The sequence below is a fragment of the Pongo abelii genome, chromosome 17 (assembly GCF_028885655.2).
Source record: "Pongo abelii isolate AG06213 chromosome 17, NHGRI_mPonAbe1-v2.0_pri, whole genome shotgun sequence".
Classification (NCBI taxonomy): Eukaryota; Metazoa; Chordata; class Mammalia; order Primates; family Hominidae; genus Pongo; species Pongo abelii.
Window position 1 is genome coordinate 70178719 of NC_072002.2, and position 14505 is coordinate 70193223.

General features: G+C 35.3%; 1 protein-coding gene across 27 annotated transcripts in view; it reads right to left on the minus strand.

Moving 5' to 3' along the window:
- The window catches only part of TCF4 (transcription factor 4), a 366054-nt gene that overhangs the window by 101375 nt on the left and 250174 nt on the right, over positions 1-14505 (minus strand). For 2 of the 27 annotated variants that reach the window (XM_009252397.4, XM_009252396.4), the window contains exon 1: positions 1-9577. This exon is cut by the window's left edge and continues 2851 nt beyond it. The exons of the other annotated variants lie outside the window; for them this stretch is intronic. The gene's annotated coding sequence lies outside the window, so the exon portion shown is untranslated. Of the gene's footprint in view, positions 9578-14505 lie in introns of those variants that run through there. 27 annotated transcript variants of the gene reach the window in all.

The following is a 14505-nucleotide window of genomic DNA, read 5'->3' on the forward strand; positions in this document are numbered from 1 at the left end:
TTTCAGAATAATTTTAAAGAAGTCTTAATCTTAAGCAGCCAATTTTTACAGAACCCTGAACCAGTCTACTGCTTGTTTCACAGACACAGTTTTCACAGTAGTGTATAACTGGACAAGTTACCTAACCAGCAGTAGGTAACTTGGTTACCTACTTGGTACCACCCCTGCCCCCCATGCCCAGCCTTGTTATCCCTGAAATGATGGGGAATGATGGTTAGCCACACTATACAGAAAGCCACCATCCCTCTCTGGTGCTTAGACAAAGCACATTGAGGACACTGGGGGTAGGTAATGAACCCAGTTGTTTTTTCTGCCACTTTTGGGGAAAAAAATTCTTACCAGCAAAACTGTCTAGAAGTGTTGACCACTTAAATGAAACCCACATGATTCTTATTTTCTTCTAGAATCTAAAGTTTACAGTTCTTTTGTAATTTTCCAAAAAGTCTTTGACAGATATATTTGAGGTGAAGCAGAATTGACAACACACACCTACATTTGTTATAAGAAACTGGGAAATATTTGACCTAAAATCCCCAACGCATTGGCATAGTATTACCTACAAGGTAGATGTTCAATAAAAACTTGCCGAATGAATGAATAAGTGCATTAAAGAATAAGTAAATATTCAGAATCTACATCACTTGAATGAAGAGCTATAGTCAACCATTTCATGAACAATTATTTAGTGATTCCCAACTTTGGGTAAGCTCCATTTGGGGATATGCACAGGGTTCAGAGACATGTCAATTTTCTTCCTGGGAAAATTGAGAAAAGAGAGAAAATATGACTAAAGAGTAATGCTTTAATTGTGAAGGCAATCGCACATACATTAAACAATTAGATAACAAACTATTACAGGGTAAAGAGCTGAACTATCCACTCGACCACAGAGCTCATTAGAGTAGACTCTACCTTTATTTCTGAATAATGATAATATTACATGGTTACTGCAAAGTGCAAATAAACCTAATGAACACCTACACACACACAAACTGCCCTGCATATTGCAGTGTAAGGCAGGCAACTCAACAAATAGAAGCTGAATAAATGAATGAATGAACAATGGTCATATGGAAGGAATTCCCATTTTTCTCCTCCCGAATATAACTTGGTAGAATTTGAACAACTCCATGTTTCTGTTAAGTCACTGAACACCGAAAGTTGTTTTTTTGTTGTTGTTTTGTTGTTGTCTTTTTTTTTTTTTTTTTCAGTATAAGACATTGCTTATTTCTACAATGCTGACCTCTTTTGCCTAGCATGGCTGAATTAGCTAAACATCACACCCTAAGGAGAATAGTGATATTTATTAATATACAATGATTACATAACATAGTGTGAACAAGCCAGCCTATAAATTAAATAACCACCTCAGGTAAACATCTACCCATCAAAAAGATATTTGCTAATAAAACAACACTTAATACATGTACAGTACAGTGATATACAATTTAAAGAACATATAATAATTGCCTTCACTTATTTAATCTCCATAACTAGTACTCTGTGACAGGTATTATCATTCCCACTTTAAAGACAAAGAATTAAGGCTCAAAGATCCTTAGATGACATTTTATAGATCAAAAGCTACTAAGACACTGGAATCAGGGTGTGAGCAAAGTTATTAAATCAGAGTGCTTAAACTTGAGGGTCAGACACATCTTGATGAGTAACCTTGCTGCTCCCCAGCAGAGTGACTCTGGCCAAGCTGTATCACAGGTTTGAGTGTTAGTTCCTTCATCTAGTTAATACACAGCTTCTTTTGAGGCTTAAATGAGAGGACACCTAGTTCAGAGAATCAGCAGCATGTTATAAAGGAGAGTGCATTTCCTTGTGTCTCCTCTGCTGTTTCCTCTATGCAAGAGTGCCTTAAAGAGCAGCAGCAAAAAAAAAAAAAAAAAAAAAAAAAAAAAAAAGGCTCCACCTAAAATAGACTTAGGTAACAGAAGTCTGCTAAAATGGAAAAAAGAATTATAAAAATACAGCACCATGCTAAACTCTTCCCAATGGAGCAAAGATATTCAATCACAAATCTTTTTGGAGCACCCAGCACGACTGGCCTGAGAATTATGTATGTACTTAAAAATATAATTTCTGCTGATGTGTTAGTACTCAAATCTATGTTCTCATCTTTAAACTTAGAGGAATAGTAAATGTTGCCAAGCCAAGGAATAGGAGGTTACCCTTGTCCATTGAAAAAAGGAGTATAGTTTATTTAGAAGCTAAACTAATTGGTATTTTTTGCTCTCCAGTAGGAGTCACTCTTAACAAAAAATTTAATTCATAAGCTAAATTAAGGCTGATGTTTAGTTAGTAGATGCATATATATGGAATGTTATAAAAACTGTAATAAATGGTGATAGCTTAGACCCAACAAAGGATTAATGTTTCATATTCAACTTAAACTGCAATGACAAAAATCCCTAATAGGTATGAGTACAACTTCATAAAAGATCTAATTATTAACAGTAGGATGCAGACAGACAGACACACACCCACACACAATTTATTCTGATGACCATAACTTGAGACAGCCTTGCAATTTAATAATGAACACCAACAAACCTCTTACATGTATATTCCCATATTTCTTTGTATTGAAATCTTAAGACTATGAAATAACTGTTTTCTTATTAAGAAATTAAGATTTTTACTTTTTCAGTTGGGATCCTAATTATTTTAAATTTTTTTTCAATATACACACATATCTGGAGAAAATATTTATCTCAGATAAACATACTTATCGGGTAAGTAGAAAATATATTTATCTGAAGTAAATCCATATTACACGAAGAAGTCAGATAAAGCACAAATCATCTCAATCTTTTTAGTGGCATGAACTTATTTTCTTGGCATCATTTAGATATTCTCAGGTAAAATACTTTTAACTATTTACATGGTTCAAATATGGACACATTTAGTTTGGAAGATGCTTTTATCACAGAAAAGTATCAAAATATCAGCATAAACTGTGAAATCTAATTTTATTTGTGTCTTTATTAGTGACTTCCTATGTTATCTTGAATTGGTTATTTTTATATGACCTGGGTTCATATGTAGACATTCAAATGGTTTATCACATGATCAAATATTTATTTTCTGAGTGACTGGTCAGATAGCTTGTATTCATATTGATTAGAAAGTAATTCACATTGATTACTAAGGTAAGCAATGGGTTGTTTTTTAACTAGATTTTTGATCCATAAGTAAATATTTGACTTCTACCTTTCTGTGACACTATTTCCCTTTAGAAGAAAGAAGAGACTTCTCATTTTGCTTTATGTGGCATTATAAAAACTCACACAGACATAGATGGCTTGGAGACATAGCAGCATGCAAAATAGATGCAAAAACCAGATTCTCAAATTTCAGTATACAATGAAATCTGATCAGATTCATTTCCCCACTTTTCCACATATTTTCACATGTCTGAGGTAAAGAATTCAATGAGTATGCCATTATCTACGTGAACATAACATCTTCTACGAAATTCAACAAACCAGAGATACAAAACGGCATCACCCTGCAAATAAGGTAAACTGTAGCTAATAGCATTATGTGATATGGTAAAGTGTAATACCAAGTAGCAAGACCAGAATATATAGATTTTTAGGTTTAATTACACTGGAACCTATACATTTGACTCAAAGTGAAATTCACTTCTTCCTTCCTCAATTTTTTGCAAAGTAACTGCAAAAGTCATAAATTTACTACTAAATCTCTCAAATATTAAATGAAATTAGACAAAGATAGTGCAACTGACACATCTGAAGACTAGATGTGATTTTTATTTAAGGAGAAAAGATTTCATGATGCCTCTTATTTTTCCCCAGGCCATCAATCTTTTTCCCTTGGGATAAGTGGAATGTTCTTTAAAAAAAAAATAGCAAACCCTTATCCTAACCCAGTGTAATCCATAGCCAGTCTCCAAGTCTGATACAAAAACAAACCATTTCTATTTTGGTACAATGAGGAAGCATCACACTGGACAATGTAAAAACAGGGATGGAGGAAGTTGACTCAGATTGCTGCACTTCCTAGATGAAGCCGGTTAGCCAGCTTACCACAATCACCTGAGTCAAATGAAATTCGAGGACAATTGTTTTTTTCCGTCAAATTGGTATACGTGTAAATGAATTCCCAAAAAGTTAGAGGGGAAATCCTGGTTATGTTTATTTGTCTGGATGAAGGATGATAGTTGAGAAACTTTTAACAAAAAATGGATTGATGAAGCTGACTGGAATCTCAGCACAGGATGTTCTCAATTTTAAAAAATTTGCGAATAAATATCAGGCTTCCCATTGCATTGCTCGATAATCAGAGGGGAAATGTGATTATCACAATGAAAATGATTTTCACTCTAAATGAACTAATTATCTAGGGTTTATTAACCCTCTTTGGGGGTGAAGATTCTAGCAATTTCCTGAGGTTTCTAACTGTTGATTACCTTTGTTGTTTCACATCATGGAGCAATAGGACAACTTGCTAGGCAGAGAACAAACAATTGTCAAATACTTTAATGGCCACCTCAGACAAATGGAATGAAAAGAGTAGGTATAAAGGAAAAACAAAACATAAATTTTAAAATGCAAGTGAATGACCATACAGTGAGAGCATCCAACGTACATCCGTCATTGAAGTGCCTTTTCAAGTTCGTGTTTAACAGATCTAAGTTCCCTCAAGGCCAATCGATAACCTAAAGCTTAAGCAGGTCACTGGTCCATTCCTAATCTAAATATGGTGTTCTTTAACTCAAAATAAACTTGAATTTTAACTACTGAGTTTTCAAAATAAGCACCCTCTTCATTCTGTTAATCAAAAGCACTTATATACCCACCCCACACATAAACACAGACACGACCAGGAAGGAACAGGTGAGACAAGTTTTGCATCATCTTCTATTAAAAGACAAGCACTTAGAGTAAATCCCACGAGTAATCTAAAAGACTTTTTTTAAAGAGATAACGTGCAATTTTAAAAAATTCTGGGTTTTCATTAAATAACAGTGAAAGAAATTCATAAGCTTTTATTGAGCATAAACAGTACTAAAATAAGAATGATTTGGGGAAAAAATTGATATTGATAAATTTTGGCTTTTAACATTAACCCAGCTGAATCAGGTATGGGTGATGAGTGAGAAAAAGTACTGCGGCAGTATTGGTCTTATTTCCTTCATTTATGGTTGGGCCAAAAATTGATGTAAAAGTCATCAACTAGCTTACTGACAGCAGTGCCAAAGGCCAAATTATGGTGCTTACCAACCAAAGACATGAAAATTGTCTCTATTTGTTTGACAGGGGTATTTGTTTTCAACAATGTCAGCACTTCGACCTCTTCAGGCATGATTATCAAATGCATTTTGAACATAAAACAACTTTAGCATTTCTAACTATGAGTCAAAAGGACAAACAGGTCAACTCTCACCCTTCCCTCTAGTTGAAGATATCCCTTACTGCCAAGTGGGGCGTGTTCTCTAATATCTGTTCAGGAACTGAATGCCATGTTCTTTATGGGGTCTGGACCTCTATCTACTTAGTACCATCATATGGTAACTGTGTTGTGTGCAAGGAAATCGTACAGAACGTATGATAAAGACAAGAGTTCCTCGAGATATACCAATTTTGTACATGGGCTGTGACCTTCAAACTTGCCAGCAATGTTGGATTTTTTTTTTTTTTTTTTGAGATGGAGTCTCTCTCTGTTGCCAGGCTGGAGTGCAGTGGCGCGATCTCGACTCACTGCAACCTCTACCTCCCGGGTTCAAGCAATTCTCCTGCCTCAGCTCCTGAGTAGCTAGGACTACAGGTGTGTGCCACCATGCCCAGATAGTTTTTGTATTTTTAGTAGAGATGGGGTTTCGCTATGTTGGCCAGGATGGTCTCAATCTCTTGACCTCGTGATCCGCCTGCCTCGGCCTCCCAAAGTGCTGGGATTACAGGTGTGAGCCACCACGCCTGGCACATTGGATACCTTTAACTAATCAACTGCTCATATGTTCTGCAATAAACATATGTCTACTTTATTAAAAATCTAAATGTATTGTGTCCATTACATTTTCTTTTTTTTTGAGACGGAGTCTCGCTCTGTCACCAGGCTGGAGTGCAGTGGTGTGATGTTGGCTCACAACAACACAAGCAATTCTCTTGCCTCAGCCTCCTGAGTAGCTGGGATTACCAGCATGCGCCACTACCACGCCTGGCTAATTTTTGTATTTTTAGTAGAGACAGGGTTTCACCATGTTGGCCAGGATGGTCTTGAACTCCTGACCTTGTGATCCGCCCGCCCCGGCCTCCCAAAGTGCTGGAATTACAGACGTGAGCAACTGCCTGAGTAAGTTCTAGCTTTGTAACTTACCTGCATAAGTTCTAGCTTTGTCTAAATCTGTTTCCTTATAAACCAATAATTTTCAAATAACTGTGTTAAATTGTGACCACATAACCTTTGTTCCAATCCCTAAATTCTGTGTTTATGTTTTTATTATAATGTAATATCTCTGGCAAATCAATCTCTGAAAAACATAAAAACAATCAAAAGTTGTTTCTCCAGTTGACCAAGCAAAACTCCACATGGTCCCTGAGATTTTCAGGGAAGAGACAGACAGAAGCTGCTAGACAGAAGCTCAGTGGAGTATCTGTGGCCACTGCCTTAATCACGCCAGATCTGCAAGCTCTCTGTGATCCAGAATCAGGTTCTGTAGTCACTTCCAGATAAGGACTATATTCTAGAATATAGGATTCTCCAGCAAAGTTCAGTGCCTTGTTAAATAAACTAGGCATCCACCTTGCTGCTCCCAGATATCTTAAATTTCTAAACAAAGATGATACTTTAGCTTTCTTTGTCCTGTGCTCCAACAATATAATCTGCACACAATAGGAGCTCAATCACATTTTGCTCATTGAGTGAATGAGGAACAAAAAGAGATTTATTTCCTTCCTTTCCACAACAACAGAAATCATCATGTCCACAGAGAAGAGAGTTTGTCAGAAAAACACATGATAGCCAGCTGTAACTTCCATTTGAGAATAAGTCTTCATGAAACGGGAAAATGAGCATATTACTAGACAACAATTTTCAATAGAGCTATATCTACTTTACACTGATAAAACGTGCACACAATATGAGGAGCTGTTCCCCTAGTTTCCAAATGTTCTAATTATTATTTTTTATTTCATGAACCTGGTCTGTCCTTTACCTAGATTATAATCTGCTGAAGATCAGGGATGAACCAAATTTTATTTGCTATCCTGGCAGACAGTGTATTCAAAAACATATACAATTCACAGAAGAAGGGGGCGTGAGGGATCTAATTTACCTTCCTTTCTCTTGTATAGCGTGGCTACTCTCTCAATACAATAACTAATAATGCCAACAACATGCTAAAGGCATAAAGATGGACACATCTGTTGTCACTTTTGAGAGGTGATACTGTTACGCCACTTATTATGTGTGATGCAGACTTCTGTTTGTTTCACATGTTCTTTAATTTTTTTTTGGCAAGTCACCTTTACTTATTTAATCTATATTCTACTTTGAACATTCAATTATAAACATTTTCTTAGAGGGACACCATATTCTATGGTTAAATATTATTTCCTGATGACGTGAAAGAAAACAAAGAGAAGAAACAGGTGCTTTCCATGTCATTTCCACATATTTAACTTTTTATTTGTTGTCCTTTCCAACACATTCCATTTATCTAGATTTGAGGCAGTACAGAAAAAAAAACAGCTTAAAAAATTATTTTGTTGCATTGTTAACAGAAATATATGTTCGTAACAAAGGACCTCAACAACAATTACGGTAAGCCATGTGGCTGATTCCATCTCTATAACATATATTACACTGTTATCATGGACTACATGATGACATCATTTAGGATGCACTTGCTATCACTGTATTTTTAAGAGTCATATAAGCGCTGTGTTTATTAGTCTGCAAGGAGAATCAGTGGTACCAGACCCTTATAAAGCACTACAAAATGAACTCTGATTTGTACAACTACTTGTGGCCATACACACTTTGGTGCAAATCTTTCCAATGGCAGAAACATTGGCCATTGCTGTCCACCTTCCAGGAGGCGTGGCACTTAGTAGGTGTGCTATAAATATTTGTGAATTTTTCAACCTCGAACTTTAAGCTGATTCAGTGCCAAGTGAGTATACCCAGAACTTCTGACTCACATCAGGGTTTCTTTCCCTTTGAGGAGATATAGACTCCATTTGACAATATGTTAGAAACTATACTCTGTATCACCAGTTACTTCTGTGATGTATATACTTGATGAATATAATTTTGTTGACTAGAATTCTAAGAGAAAGGCACTAAAGTTTTATAAAGGCCAATTTGAAATAAACTTAAGATCTAAATACGCAGAAGCCCACATCTTTTATGAAACAAGCCTAATCGGTCAAGTCCACCAAAAATTTACTAAATATATGTGAACAATTAAATAAAACCTTTCTACATTCTTAACAAAGAAATACTTTGTCTGAAAGCATATGCTAAAATAAGTTATCATTCTGGATGTTTTAACCTTTTTTTCTTAAGGTTTCCTAACTCATTGATATCAAAGAGACACCTGGTAGCAATGCTATAGTTAAGTATCTGTCTGGGTTTCCTTCATAATTCCTAATTTTCAGATACTTGTAAGGAAATTGCCAGAATCTTAAATGTGCTATACAGAGTTGTCTGTAAAGATGCAAATATCATTTCTTATTCTCCTTATATTCCTTTCTTTCTACAAAATTTCAAAGCTGCTCAGTCATTTTGAATCATACAGTGTATAAAAATAGACTTTTAATACTTGAGGTATTTTTTCTCTATTGTCTATGGCACTTTCTCCCACCAGAAAAAAAACAAAACAAAACAAAACAAAAAAAAACCCAGAAAAAAAAAAACCCTCAACTCACCTCCGCATTCCCCAATATACCTTAATTTCCTTGAATAAAATGCAGGTGCTTCATTTCAAATGGGGTCCAATGACTGACATTTAAAGCTAACATCTTAATAAGTGGCTATGATGCTTAACATGTTGGCATTCACAGGACTTGCACTTGCCTCATGTAAGTAAAATTGGGCCATACCACCCTATCGTGTATTACGTCTAATCTGGATTCTGTAATCTCAATTGCGATTATCCCTTTTGTTGTTTTCAAGACTGCAAGTTCACAGTGAAGCTGAAAGGCAGGACGAGGTTTATTTTATAGTGAATATTGTTTTTGCTCTCTGTTGTTGAGTTTGAAGCACAGCTGTGCAAAGTAGTTTCAATGAACCAAGGAATGGTCCCAGAACAACCAGCTCAGAACTTTGCCCTGAGTTCACAAACTATAGGCTACGTGATAATTATATAAACTCCTCCAGAACTATGACCCCTTTCATGAATTTTTAGCTGGATCTGTGTCAAGTAGTATTGATTTATATCGATCTCAAGGGTATTTTTTTTCTCTGATTTTTACCCAATTTACACAGCAATGAACAAGGACTCAGCCTAATTTCATTTTCTACGCAGTAACTAGTGTGTTATTTGCATTCCATAAATGAAATGGAATGTAGGGACACAGACTAAACTGCTAATTCAAATAAAACCATAATATTAAGAGCATTATCTTTTATAAAAGAAACGCAGTTTTATTTAGTAAAAGCATTATTCTTAATACTAAAAACAATAAAACATCCTAAGCCATACTCTACATGTCTTAAAATACCCTGAAATAACTTTTATAAATAACATATAAGTCTTCTATTTATAATTAAGTGTTCACAGTAAATGCACTCTTTAGGTATAGTCCAACAAATTATAGGAGAAAAAATTCTGCCATAGTTTCTAATCAAAATCTCCAATTGCATGATTCCAAGATAAAAATGAACCTTAATTTAAAGCATTAAAAACTCTGAGCTAAGACCCCTAGCTTAGAAAAGACATTCCTTTCAAAAAAAAAAGAAAACAGCATAACCTCTTACCTACTTAAAGTTTATTCTAAATAGGAGTCAGTGCCTTCACCTTTCTAGAAATGAGAGTATATGCTTCAAAATAATAATTCAAAAATAAGTGATACCAGTAATTTGGGTTGTCAAGTTGAATCAATAAATTATTACTGGGCCAACCTGGAACCAAAATTATCAATCGCTTCAAAATAATTCCTAGTCTGTTCTAGGAAACATCTTAAGCCTAGCTTAGAGAAAAGTCACTACTCAGGAACACCTTTCTTCAGTGACTAAGAAGCTCAGAGGCACTCAATTTCTAATGTCAAAGATACCCATTTAAATGGCTTAATATCCAAACATATCCTGACAAATTATTCAGATCTTACTTTTCAAATGTGAGAGCAAAGGGAAAGTTTGGCAAATTGGTACTATGTTTTAAATTTAATCATAAAATCAATTCTTGGGAATTGCAAATAATGTCTTAGAAGTCAGCTGAGGACCAGATTTGGCCACTGAATGCTCTGTGACGCTCTTGCTGAAAGACAAGAACAGAACACACACATTCAAGCAGGAAGTGTGCCGGCCACAATCATGGGACTCACACCCAGGGAAACCTGTCCTTAATTTATCCCGTCGTGTGTAGATTTGGCAAGGATCTCCAAATATCATTTACATACCATATGCCCTGAATTACCTAGGCACAATGGCTGTGGATAAATATGTTTCAGGTCTGACTGTTTGCTTCCTTTTATAAGTTTTGCAGCTTTCATTTCATTTTTCACATTGCTAAATAATTTAATGTAATATTGCATGTTGTAAAAGAATGTTGTGTTAAATCAATAAATAGTTCATTGTGTCCTGTGATAAGAAAATAAATGCTCCTGAGGTAGGTGACCAGGAGACATTATTTCTCCTATGAAAGAATCAAAGAAGGGAAATCAGCTGTTTATGCTTTCAACTCATTTTAACCTTTGTCTTTTTACTAGGCATATAAATGCAGGCATTCAAAAATAAAGAAGACAGAAATCATACATTCTGACTTCTGTGAAACATACAGAACTGGTCAGCAAGTTTTCATGTCTAAAAAAGACCCCTGAAAATCTATTCTTGGTCATTCTTGTATTTGTTCTTCTTACAGTTTACAGACATTATAATTACTCTACGCCTTAGTTTCCCTCTCTTCCATAATACAATGGTATTAACAAAAAAGTAGTCATATTTGTGTAGATTTTCAAATGACACTTAGATTAATAAAAATGTATACTTAAACTAAAAAGATCAAAAGCCTAAAAAAAGGCTTGGAGCAGAACTACATACATATTTTTTGTTGTGTACTATAAATTTGACTGTATAAACTTCCAATTAAAAATGACATTCACACCATCATTTTTGATAGAATTTTGCACAGTAGGAATACTCATTAATGCAGGGTAATACAGTGTGATAAGCAGCTTAGACATCAAAATAGTAAAAAGGAAAAAAAGAAGCCAGTTGGTCTACTTTTTATATGAGTAAGATAAAACTTAAAAAATTAAATACCTGAAGAAATTTGAGAAAACATTTATTGGCATTTTAAAATTATGTCAAATCAAGAGCATCTATTCTCTTGTCAGTTTCTACTTCAGAGATCTCAGTTCTAATAAAAAAAATCACATTTCCATCCTATGTTTGATCATGATACATTAAATGCATTTCAATATTCAAAATGAAATTAAATACAATTTAAATACTTTTACTTATCCTACAATTACCCTCCTAAATAGAGAGTATGTCTGTGTATACATTTTTTTTTTACTACTTATATGAAGTATCTGAAATATCTCAATTTTTTTCAGCATTGGTAACAGAAAGGCAAAAGCCCATCAGCTACAAACCATGTGCACGTGGGTCATTTTATGATCTTTAACTAGAAAATACAAAATGATCATATAATTATCTATTGTATGTTAAAATAAATGGCAAACGAGGTGTGTCCATAAACTAGGAGAGAAATAAATAAAAGGCAATCGAGTAATTTCAGAATATTATCAAAGAATTTTGCTTTCTTTAGGGGGCAAGAAAAAGAAAGAGGCTACCATTTGAAGGCCAGCAATGAAAGGGTTAACAGACATATGCTGTATAATTAGGAGATGCATTAATGATTATGAATAGTAAATGATTTGGTGCAAAGAAAAAATTTTAGTCAAAGGGACATGTACCTATCTTACATGTTTATTAGTAACTGTATATAACTAGAAAATTCTGCTATTAAGAATCTTGCATTATTGGTGTAAATACTTCCAAGGGTACATCAAATTGTAATCTTTCATACGACATCCATCAAACCAGGCTGGAGATTTTGACAAACATTAAACACAGTAAGGAGGCAATTATGTATGCATGATTTAATCTGCAACTAATTAATATGCAAATTTATTCATATGTTAGTTACTAAATTAAAAATGCAAAGAAGCCCTTATGGTGATTCTCGAAATTTTGCACAAACAGAACATTTAAAATGTAAGAAAAATGAAGTTTTTTAGAAAACTATAACACACTTTTAGTGTCTCCAGAACCTGTTGCATTAAGAAGACTCAAAAATATGTGTTTAAATACTAGATAATAATTTAAAAGGTGTGCTAATTTTATGTGAGAATGTTGGAACAGAAAGATTAATCAGAATTCTCTCGAACTCTTAAGAGATACACTCTAATTACCAGACAAATGGTATTCTATTTCTAAGCTTCCTTCTCTGCTTTTGGGTTGTCAGAAGTTGGTCATCTTCCTGATATCTTAAATAAATGGTTAAGAATTTTGAGGGGAATAAATAGTATTTGAAAGCAACCAGATATAATGAAAATTTAGGGTAACTTTGAGACCATTTGGTGTTCACTAAACATACAATTCGCTCAAGATGGCAACTCGCTCTTTTTGCCTTTGGGGAACAGCTCTTTGCAAACGGAGAAATGGGAGGAAAATCTTGAGAGAGGCTAGAAATTCTACCAAACTCTCTTCCAAATGAATCTTCAAAGAAAATAATGTGGCTAACCAAAAAGCAACAACCTCCCAAAAAAGCAGAAGGTAATTTTATCTGAATTCAATCTGGCTATTTTAGTCCTACATTTTCCAGACAGTCCAAAATTGATTTGAATCTTGTATGTGAGATGAGGGGTGTGGAGTGGTGATAATTTAAAAATATCTTTGGGTGTCTGTATACAAGGGAGTATCCCTTCAAGTGCACTATATATTATTCTTTGGTATTATTGCCTTATGCCAGAACCTGATTCCCCTAAGACTGCCTAGTGATCAGCAGTGAGATTTTGTATGGATCACCTCTCATCTGTTTACCTTTTTCATCCGACGTCCGATGGCCATGTACATACGCACAAAGCTCCTGGAGCTGGCTCTTGGAACAGCTGTACTGGCCTCAAGAAATCAACACAAGTCAACTGTATGAGGAAGCACAATAACAGCATCTACGGCTCTTCCTAGGGCACTGAACTCTCACCCATGTTAAAAAAAAAAAATCACCATCAGTCTTGCTGCTGCCAAGTGACACACAAAAAGGAAGTTAACCATTGGCTGTGACTTGCATTCACAGTCTGACTCTGATTCCCCTGCTTCCCTTAGCCCATTCTGATGCCAAGCGGACTACAGCTTGCCCATTTCATTTCGACCACGGCAGCCAAAAAAAGCACTGCCCCACCGTGCAACGACAAGCAGTCTGTTTTGATATTAGTACCTCAGTATGTGATATAAGAGAGTCAGATGTCCTCAAACTATGTGCCCTCCCCTGAGGGACTCTGTCCTGGCCCTCCTTGGCCAGAGAGATGGCAAGCGTGCCACAAATCCTTAGCTTTGAAAGCACAGGGGATGGAGAGGCACTATCCGCAGGCTCAGATGGAAATGGCCATGAGTGCCTCTTCTTCCGGGGAGAGGATTCAGGCCCTCCAATTCCACACTCTAGTCTAACTGGAAATATTAACTCAGATTCTATTCACTCCCTACCAGCATACAAAGCACAAACTGAATTACATAAGAAAAAGAGTCATTTTCTTATATAATTAAATTGTAGTAAATGCTAGTAAGTAAACATCAGGTTTCCTTCTTTTTCTTTCATGAAAGACAGAGGAATATATGGGGTTCCCGAAAATTGATTTTTTCATTGATTCTTAGGGAGGAAGATGAGAGTGAAGTATTCTCCCCCCCACAACAAATTCTGATTTATTTGCTAAATGTACGGAATCTGACTCTAACCTGGTTTAACCTCTGAATGTGCCTTGTAATGTTCTAGCTCTCTCCAGCACTAATAGATCATGCTTTTTATCATTCCAACGAGGCATCGTCAGGCGAGGACTGCAATTGCTGGGCATTTCAAAAGTCTGAGAGTACCCCAGGCATCTTTAATTTTTACAGGTGACTCAATTTTTGTTGTGACCAGAACTGAACATAAAGCTTTTAAAAGCTTAAATGTACACATTTATGCATTCATTACACAGTGTTAAATCTAATTTGTTCTTTTTACTGTCACAGGAAGCACATGTTTAAAGCAATCTGTTTCCTCATGTGAATGCTTTCCTGTCTGTTTAAAAAAAATTGCGACAC